Source organism: Phodopus roborovskii, unplaced genomic scaffold (genome assembly GCF_943737965.1).
Source record: "Phodopus roborovskii unplaced genomic scaffold, PHOROB, whole genome shotgun sequence".
In the NCBI taxonomy this organism is placed as follows: Eukaryota; Metazoa; Chordata; class Mammalia; order Rodentia; family Cricetidae; genus Phodopus; species Phodopus roborovskii.
Window position 1 is genome coordinate 10,837,551 of NW_026126448.1, and position 8,159 is coordinate 10,845,709.

General features: G+C 45.4%; 1 protein-coding gene across 1 annotated transcript in view; it reads right to left on the reverse strand.

Moving 5' to 3' along the window:
- Positions 1-2,006, reverse strand: part of Nfyc (nuclear transcription factor Y subunit gamma) — a 62,819-nt gene extending 60,813 nt beyond the window's left edge. Inside the window, exon 1 of the mRNA XM_051188693.1 lies at positions 1,857-2,006. The gene's annotated coding sequence lies outside the window, so the exon portion shown is untranslated. The remainder of the gene's footprint in view (positions 1-1,856) is intronic.
- Positions 2,007-8,159: the final 6,153 nt, after the last annotated feature.

Here is an 8,159-nt window from a genome sequence, read left to right on the forward strand (position 1 = left end):
GTGAAAGCCTATCAAAAATAAAATATAAATTAAGCACCAGGCTAGCAAGATGGCTCACCGAATAAGGGCTCTTGACACAAAGCCTGAGAACTGGAATGCAACACATCAACTTCACACGCTGGAAGGAGAGAACATACACCCAACAAGCTATCCTCTGACCTCAAGCATGCTATGGCTCACACAACCAACATACATAATAAATTAAAACATAATAAAAATTTCAAATTAAAAAATAAGAGCTCCAAGATACAAACATGGAACCCTCTGGGTAATCTCAGAAAGTGGAATCAGAAGAATCGGGAATGAAAGGAATCAGCTATATACTGAGTTCAAGGATAGCCTGAACTACATAAGACCTTGTCTCAAAAGAAAAGGAGAGAGGAAAGAGTGAAGAGGAGGAAGGAGGAGGAGGGAACAGATGTTGAGAGGAGCAATTCTATAAATAATGTAGGAATCGAGAATTACAGACCTGTTTCTAGACCTGGACTCAGTCATTTACTAGCTGTGAACTAAGTTAATTCCTAGTGGTTTCGGTTTGCTTTTAGAATCTCATCATATCCTACAGACTGAAATCAAATTCCTGGGCTCAGCCTGCCCACAGGAACTCTAGGAACACCACATCAGGGACAGGGCACCTAGCTCCAGCAAATTACTAAACTGTTTCCTCAAAGAATGAGAACAGCACTGCTATTATCTGTGTGACATAAAATGCACATAGACCCCAGCTAGTACAAAAGTCAGCACTCAATACTGGGTAGAAGTAGCTTTATTATTCCTGAGTTTGATTCACAGACCATATATGATTCAGTACCTCTGAACTGAAGATAAAGAGATCAATGTAGCTCAGCTGGTAGAGTTTGTCTATCACGCACAAAGCTCTGACCCTGGATTCTTCTAAGAGCAGGAAAACTTCATATGAAACATCTCAAAACTAGCACGATCCCAAACCCTGTAAATCTTAACTTCTCAATTATGCAAATACCTTCTAGAGCCTACTTAATACAAGGCTAAATTTGGCATTCAGTGTCTAAAACCGGACACGCCTATCCAGTGGGATGCCTCTTTCTGTTTACCGGTTTCTCACACCCCATGCCAGGACTCTGGGGCCCCACCCAAGCCCTCCGGGTTTCCAAACCTTAATTCTACAGCAGAATCCTTAATCGGATTGTGTGTTTTTGATTCTCAGGCCCTCTAATCACATAACATGCATTCAGACTTCTATTCAGGGTCATTCCCAAGTGGTTCCCGCTCTACGACTAACACCCCTTGATCTCGAAGACCCTTGTCCTGTGACTCCTGTCCTGGTGTTTACAAACCAGGGGCTTGCACGCCCCCATCTTGTAGTTGGCTGAGCGCCTCTGGGAGTGTCCCCTTTTGAAGGCCATAAACCTGGCCACCACTCTTTCTCTCTCCTTAAGGCCCCGGCTTCGCCCGGGACTCTCCTCGCCACGGTGGCACAGGGGAACGGTCGCCCCGAACGCCTGAGTCTGAGCAGCTAGCTAGCATCCCGACAGCCGCCAATTCCTTCATCACCCCCCCAGGCCGGAGCCGGCGTGACCAATAAGGTGCCAGGTCCGCGGCCTCCCCGCCGCCGACCAATCACGAGCGAGCCCCCCCGCAGTCGCCTTCCGCCAATGGGAGAAAGCCCGCGGGCCCAGGCGCACGGACCCCGCGAGCGCAGCCGCGGCGACAGCGGCGGGCCCGGCGGAGACACAACATGGCGGCGGCAGGCCCTCCCGAAGTGCAGCGGCTGCCGTGGAGGAAAGTGAGATCTCCGCCAGAGGCGGAAGCGCCGCCCCCACGGCCGGCCGCCGCCGCCTTCTCCACCCTCCTCGTCCGAGCTCCCATACACTCACAGGCCTCTGCTCCGGAGTCCAGCAAAGAAAGCAGCCGCCCCCGCGCTGCTGCGCCGTCGGGCAATGCAGAGGCCCGGGCGCGGTGGAGGGGAGGGGGAAGCGTGCGTCACGGGAAACGGAGCGCGCGCGGAGCGGGGGCGCAAACAAGATGGCGGCCACGCCGTTGTACCGTCTCTCCCCCCGCCCCTCCCCCTCTCCCCGCGCCTTGACTCCTAACACCTCGTAGTGCGCAGCGGCTGAGCCGCCTCAGGTCTCGCGAGAATTGAGAAGGGCCGCCGGCGGGGCAAAACGGAATGGTGAGGTCTGAGAGTTTCCTGACCCCGCCCCCTTCCCGGGGCTCAGGAGGCGTTTACTGGTGACCTCCGAGGACGTTCTATCGCTGCATATCTCAGCTTTGGTGTACGTGCTTCTGAGTTTTAGCGAATGGTTTTTCCGCGTTTCGTTTGCAAAGGAAATGAAAGGTGGGGAAAGAAGGACTTCGCCAGCATTCCGAGTTCAAAAAGTCTCCGGGGCCGGAGAGATGGCTCAGCAAACCTGACGGCCTGAATTCAGTCTATAGAACCCGTGGTGGACCGGAAAAAGACTCCTGCAAGTTATCCTCTGATCTTACGTGCGCCTCAGAACGTGCTCACGCGCGCGCACACACTGACAAATATAACTTAAAAACAGAACCAAAAAGGTGATGACATGTTCAAACCTGAGAACCGCATAAAAGATTAAAGAGGTGACTCCTTTTAAAGTGCGTGACTCAATCGTGAAGACCTGAGTTAGATTCCCAGCACCCATGTAGGAAGCTGTCACAGGGTGTTGGCATTCAGGCATTACGCTGGCCTGCCCATAGTTTCAGGGCTAAAAAGGAAACAAGCTAGTCTCACCAAATCAGCAAACTCCCAACTTCATTTTGAGGCCCTGTCTATAAAAATAGGTTAGGGTCAAGCATGGTAGTACATAGCTTTTAAACCAAGCACCTGGGAGGCAGAAGCAAGAGGATCTCGAGTTCAAGGCAGCCTTGTCTACAAATCCAGTTCCAGTCCTGCCAAAGCTACGTGGTGACACCCTGTGTCCAAAAAAAAAAAAAAAAAAAAAAAAATGATGGTCAGGCAGTTGGCGGCATACACCTTTAATCCCAGCACTGCAGAGGCAAGTGGATCTCTGTGAGTTCGAGGCCAGCCTGGTCTACAGAATCAGTTCTAGGAAGGCCCCAAAGCCACAGAGAAACCCTGTCTTCAGAAACAAAAAGAATGGGGTGGAGTTGCCATTGAAGACATCCAGATGTTGCCTTTTGCAGCATGTTCCTACCCGGGCAAACACACACACACACACAATTTGTAGGGCTAGGTGTGGTGAAACATGCATCTAACCCTAGCACTCAGGATGCTAAAGCACAGAGGTGACACCCTGAAAGCTGGCCATTTGCCTGGGAGGGGGGGTGGGGGGGTAGTATTTCACCGTTTTAATTCTTGTTTTTGGACAGAGTCTTGCTATAACTGGTTGCTTTGGTATTAATTATGTAGTCCACTTTGGCCTTAAATTCAGCAAAATCTTCCTTGTTTAGCCTTTGTGGCCCTGGGATTATAGACATAAACTATGTCTTCTTAAAAGAGACATTTTTTACTGAAAACCCCTAATAAATTGTATTTTGACTGCACTGTGGATGTAGCTGAGGAGTAAAGTAAGTAAAATGCTTAAGGCCAAAGAAAAAGGAGGCAGGCCTGGGGGCATGGTTCAGATCCCCAGCCTGGCATAAAACCTGATGTAGTGGTCCATGCCTTTAATCCCAAGACTCTGGAGGTGAAAGTAGAAAGATCAGTGTTAAATGTCAACCCTCCACGGAATCCAGGATGAATGGCAGTCTCCAGGTTCTCTCATCATCCCTCAGTCTCTACCTTTTACGTGTGGCTGGCATACCCTACCTTCTACCCTGAACTCTCCAGCCCAGGGGCTGGACTGCCCTTCCCACAGAGATTCTTTCCTATATAATGCAGACCCTCTTGTATCTTTGGCCTCCTAGCTGCTATATATGTTTATCATCCCCCACCCCCCAAAACACACACACACAGCCCAGCTCAGCCTGATCGAGTCCTGTCTGGGATTCTCCCAGATGTCCCTGCCTCTTCCTTCACTCTCACTTTCATCTATAATAAACTTTCTCTTCCACCATACCTAGGAGCATACCTTTCCTTTTTATTTCTTTTTTTTTTTTTCATCCAATCAGAAGTTCAAAATCAAGTCAACTAAATAGTTCAGCCAATAAAGACACTTTCCTCCAAGCCAGATAATGGGGGAATTAGTGCCAGAGGCCCATGTGGTGAGTAGAGAGAACAGACTCTGGTGGTTTTTCTACACCCCACTAGTGTACTGTGTTACACGCATACCCCTCACAAGTACACACACATACAGAAAGAAAGAAAGAAGTTCAACCTCTTGCTATATTTAAGGAGTGAGGGGTTGATAAAGACAAACATAGCTAAACAAAGAAAAACATAACTCCGCCAATATTAGAAAATTATATTTGTGAAAATGGTGCGAAATACAGCTCAAATTATTAGAGATTATTATGCTGTAATCATGTATGGACAGTGTATAGGGACTGCAGATTATTTCCCTTCAGAGCCTGAAAATGAGGTTGCTCTTAGAATTGAACTAAACGTAAGTCTTATATAGTAGAGGAAATAAACCAACAAATACCTACTTAGGAAATAATGCTGATGAGCAGTTAAGGTTGTGTACTGCTCTTGCAGAGGACTTGAGTTCAGCTCCCAGCAACCACGAGGGAGCTCACAACCACATGCAACTCCAGCTCTAGGGGATCCAGTGTCCTCTTCAGGACTTCACAGGGTACCTGCACATGCCCACACATAGACACATAAAATTAAAAATAATAAAAAGAAGTCCATTTAGAGTAGTTCCATGTATTCACTGTGAGTAGCACCCTGAGTTAGATCCTCAGCACTGGGGGGGGGGGGAGAAAAGGGAGAGTCCATTTAGGATCCTAAAGGTATCCTGTGCTACTTGCTAACCTTTCATTTGAGGGTCTCTGAATACTGTGTTGCAGGGGACCACAGGGAAGGGAGTTATTTGCCAACAGTGAAATATTTTGGTATTGTAGTGACCAGTATTATAACTGGTAACAATATAGTAGGTACAGGAGATGAACATGAGTCCTTGCTGTGGCCTGGGTTATTAGCCATAGTCCTTGTGCCTCCCTCCCTTTCTAAAGTCCTTCCTGTATGGCAAGTCCCTAGGGAATTGTACTTCGAACCTTAATCTCAGTAAGTTTGGCCCTGTTTTGAAGTTTGGATGGCTAGATGGTTGAATCTTTTTGTTGTTGTTTTTAGTTTTTAATTTAAATTTTTTTAATTTGTATATTTGTGACATGTACATTTTATATGTACATGTTTGTGTAAACATACTCACATACAGATGGAAGCCAGAGTGTGCCTTCCTCCATTGCTCCCCACCTTCCTGTTTGCAGGCAGGCTCTCTCATTGACACTGAGGACATCAACTGGAATAGGATGGCTGCCTAGAAAGCTCAAGGGATCAGCCTAAATCTGTGCCATCTATGCTGGATTAGACATGTGGCTTTCACATGGGTGCTGAGACTTCAAACTCAGGTCTTCATGATGTCAAGGCAAACACTTTACCCACTGAACCATCTCCCCAGCCTAGATTTTGTCTTAGTTTATTTTTGCTTGGTTTTAGATAGTGACCCAAATATCCCAGGCTGGTATCTAATTTGCTATATAGTTGAGGATGACCACAAATGCCTGATCTTCCTGTCTCTACCTCCCAAGTGCTTAGATTACATGCCTGAGACATGACACCCACCTTGGTTCTGTTTTGTTTGAAACAAGGTCAGAACTCTCTTCTCTCCACCTCTCTAGTGCCAGGCATGTGACACCAACTTTGCATTGTTTTGATCAAGGAAATAGGAACAGAAGGCTGGAGATGTAACTTGCTGAGTGTCTGCCTAGTTCTTACAGGGCCTTTGGCCCAGTCAGTACTTAGAAGTATGAGGAGAGACAGGGCTTCATGTAACCCAGATTAGCCTTGAACTTGCTGTATCATCAAAGATAACCTTGAACTTCTCACTTACGTCTGCCTTCCAAATGATGGCTTGAAACCCTTCCAAGCAGCAATTTATGAACTGTCCATGCTCCTGTGGTATTATTTTTCTCTTGCCATGAGAACAGCACATCACAAATAAATCTGCATCTCCAAGAATTAAAATGAGCAGAGTCACAGCTAATGCATATGATATATAATGCCATTTGAGCAAGAAATAAATCTCTGTTCTTATAAATCACTGTGATTCCTTTGGCTGTTGCCAAAGCTCTCTGGGAATAAGCCAAGAGCTTATCTACAAATACGATCACAAAACAAAACAAACTCTGGTCAAGTCATATGGGAAGAATTTCAAAGAAGGCAAGTGTGAATATAATTTAAGAAACAGAAGCTTAATTGGTTTTGTCCAGTGATTCAATTATACCCTGTTTTGAGAAGTTCTTTGAGAAAAAGAGCTGATCAACAGTGACATCCCAAAACAATGTAGTCCTAGAAGGTAATTCTGGTGGTTTGAATGTAATTGGCTCCATCCTCTGATCTTCAAACAAGCTTTATTTGTATAAGCAAGATTATCACCACAATAGAGAGTAGCACTATAGGAGGTCTGGCTTTGCTGAAGTGGGTATGGCTTTGTTAAAGGAAGTGTGTTACTGTTGGGGCGGGGGTGGGAGGGTTTTGCAGTTTCATATGCTCAGGATACTGACCAGTGAGTCAGTCAACTTCCTTTTGCCTCCAAGATGTAGGACTCTCAACTACTCCCCCAGCTGGCATGCCACAGTGATGATAATAGACTGAATCTCTGAAACAGTAAGTGAGCCACCACAATTAAATGTTTCCTTTATAAGAATTGCCATGATATGGTGTTTCCTCACAATAATAAAAACCCAACCTAAGACAGTAGCATTAGCATTGGACATATATATTATAAGATTTATTAGAGTGGCTTACAGTCTGTGGTTCAGCTAATCCAACAATGCTGTCTCTCAACAGAAAGAATCCAGTAGTTGTTCAGTCCATAAGGCTGGATGTCTCCACTGGCTTTTATACATCAGAAAGTATAGCCCAGGTCTCAGGTCAATCTAACCCACCCTGGATGTTAATGATTCAATCAATAAAATTCCCTCATGGGTATACCAAGTCACTTGGGTTTTAGTTAATTCCAGATGTACTCAAGTTGACAACTAAGAATAGTTATCACACATGCTTTCCTGATGTAATTGCATGCTGGTCCAGCAAACATCTGTTTGAGTGTCTCACTCTTGCTCGGCTAGCCTTGAATCAACGTCTAGGTTCAAGGCCATCCACCACCTCAGCCTCCTATGTAGCTAAAACTGCAGGTATGTGCCACTAAAACCAAAAGAAGCAAAAAATAGTTTTATTGTTCTTTATAAATCAATCAGATTCTGGTATATGTAAATAACAGTTTCTGTGAGTGTGTGACTCTCAAAACTCCCCAATATGGGAGACTGTTCCACTCTGATCACTGTAAAAATCAGGCTTCTGAGTTTGAAAAGTTGAAGATCAACTCTGGGGCTATGGGAAATTCCTTACTGTCTAAGCACTCAGAGAGGCCTGTCTGGAAGAAGGCCTATCTGAGACCAGGCCCCTTCATGGTGCACTGCTTTTGATCTGAAAGGACAGCAGAGGGATAAAGTGATAGGCTATTGGAGCTTTAAAAAAGAGAGATTACAGCCACTCGGTATGAAATAGTGCAGGGAATTTGGGCAAGAATAGCAAGGATGTGACATTGAGCTGGATCTTGGAAAATGAAAAGAATTGGCGAAGAGCTCGCCATGTATGGCTGGCTATAAGCAAGTGTCACAACAGAGGGCTCCATTGAGGGAAAGAATCATATGGAAAGGTATATTATGGTCATTATGGTCAATTTTAGGTTTAATTTCCTGCCAAGGAGAGTTAGTGGTGGATTTTTGTTGGTTGAGTTTTGTTCTGTTTTATGCTACTTTTTATTTAGCTTTGTTTTTAGCTAATCATGTTACTTGCTTGGTTGGTTTTGTTTTGATGTAGGGGTTATTTGGTTTTTCTGATGTCTCTGTGTGTGAAATGTATGTTTGCATGCATATGTGTGTGTGTGTGTGTGTTTGTGCACGTGTGTATATTGCTGTGTATGCATGTGGAGGCCCAAGGCTGACATTAAGCAAATTCTTTCTTCATTTTCCATATTATTCATTGATGTAGGGTCCCTTCATTTGACCCAGAGCTCACTGATAACACTAGT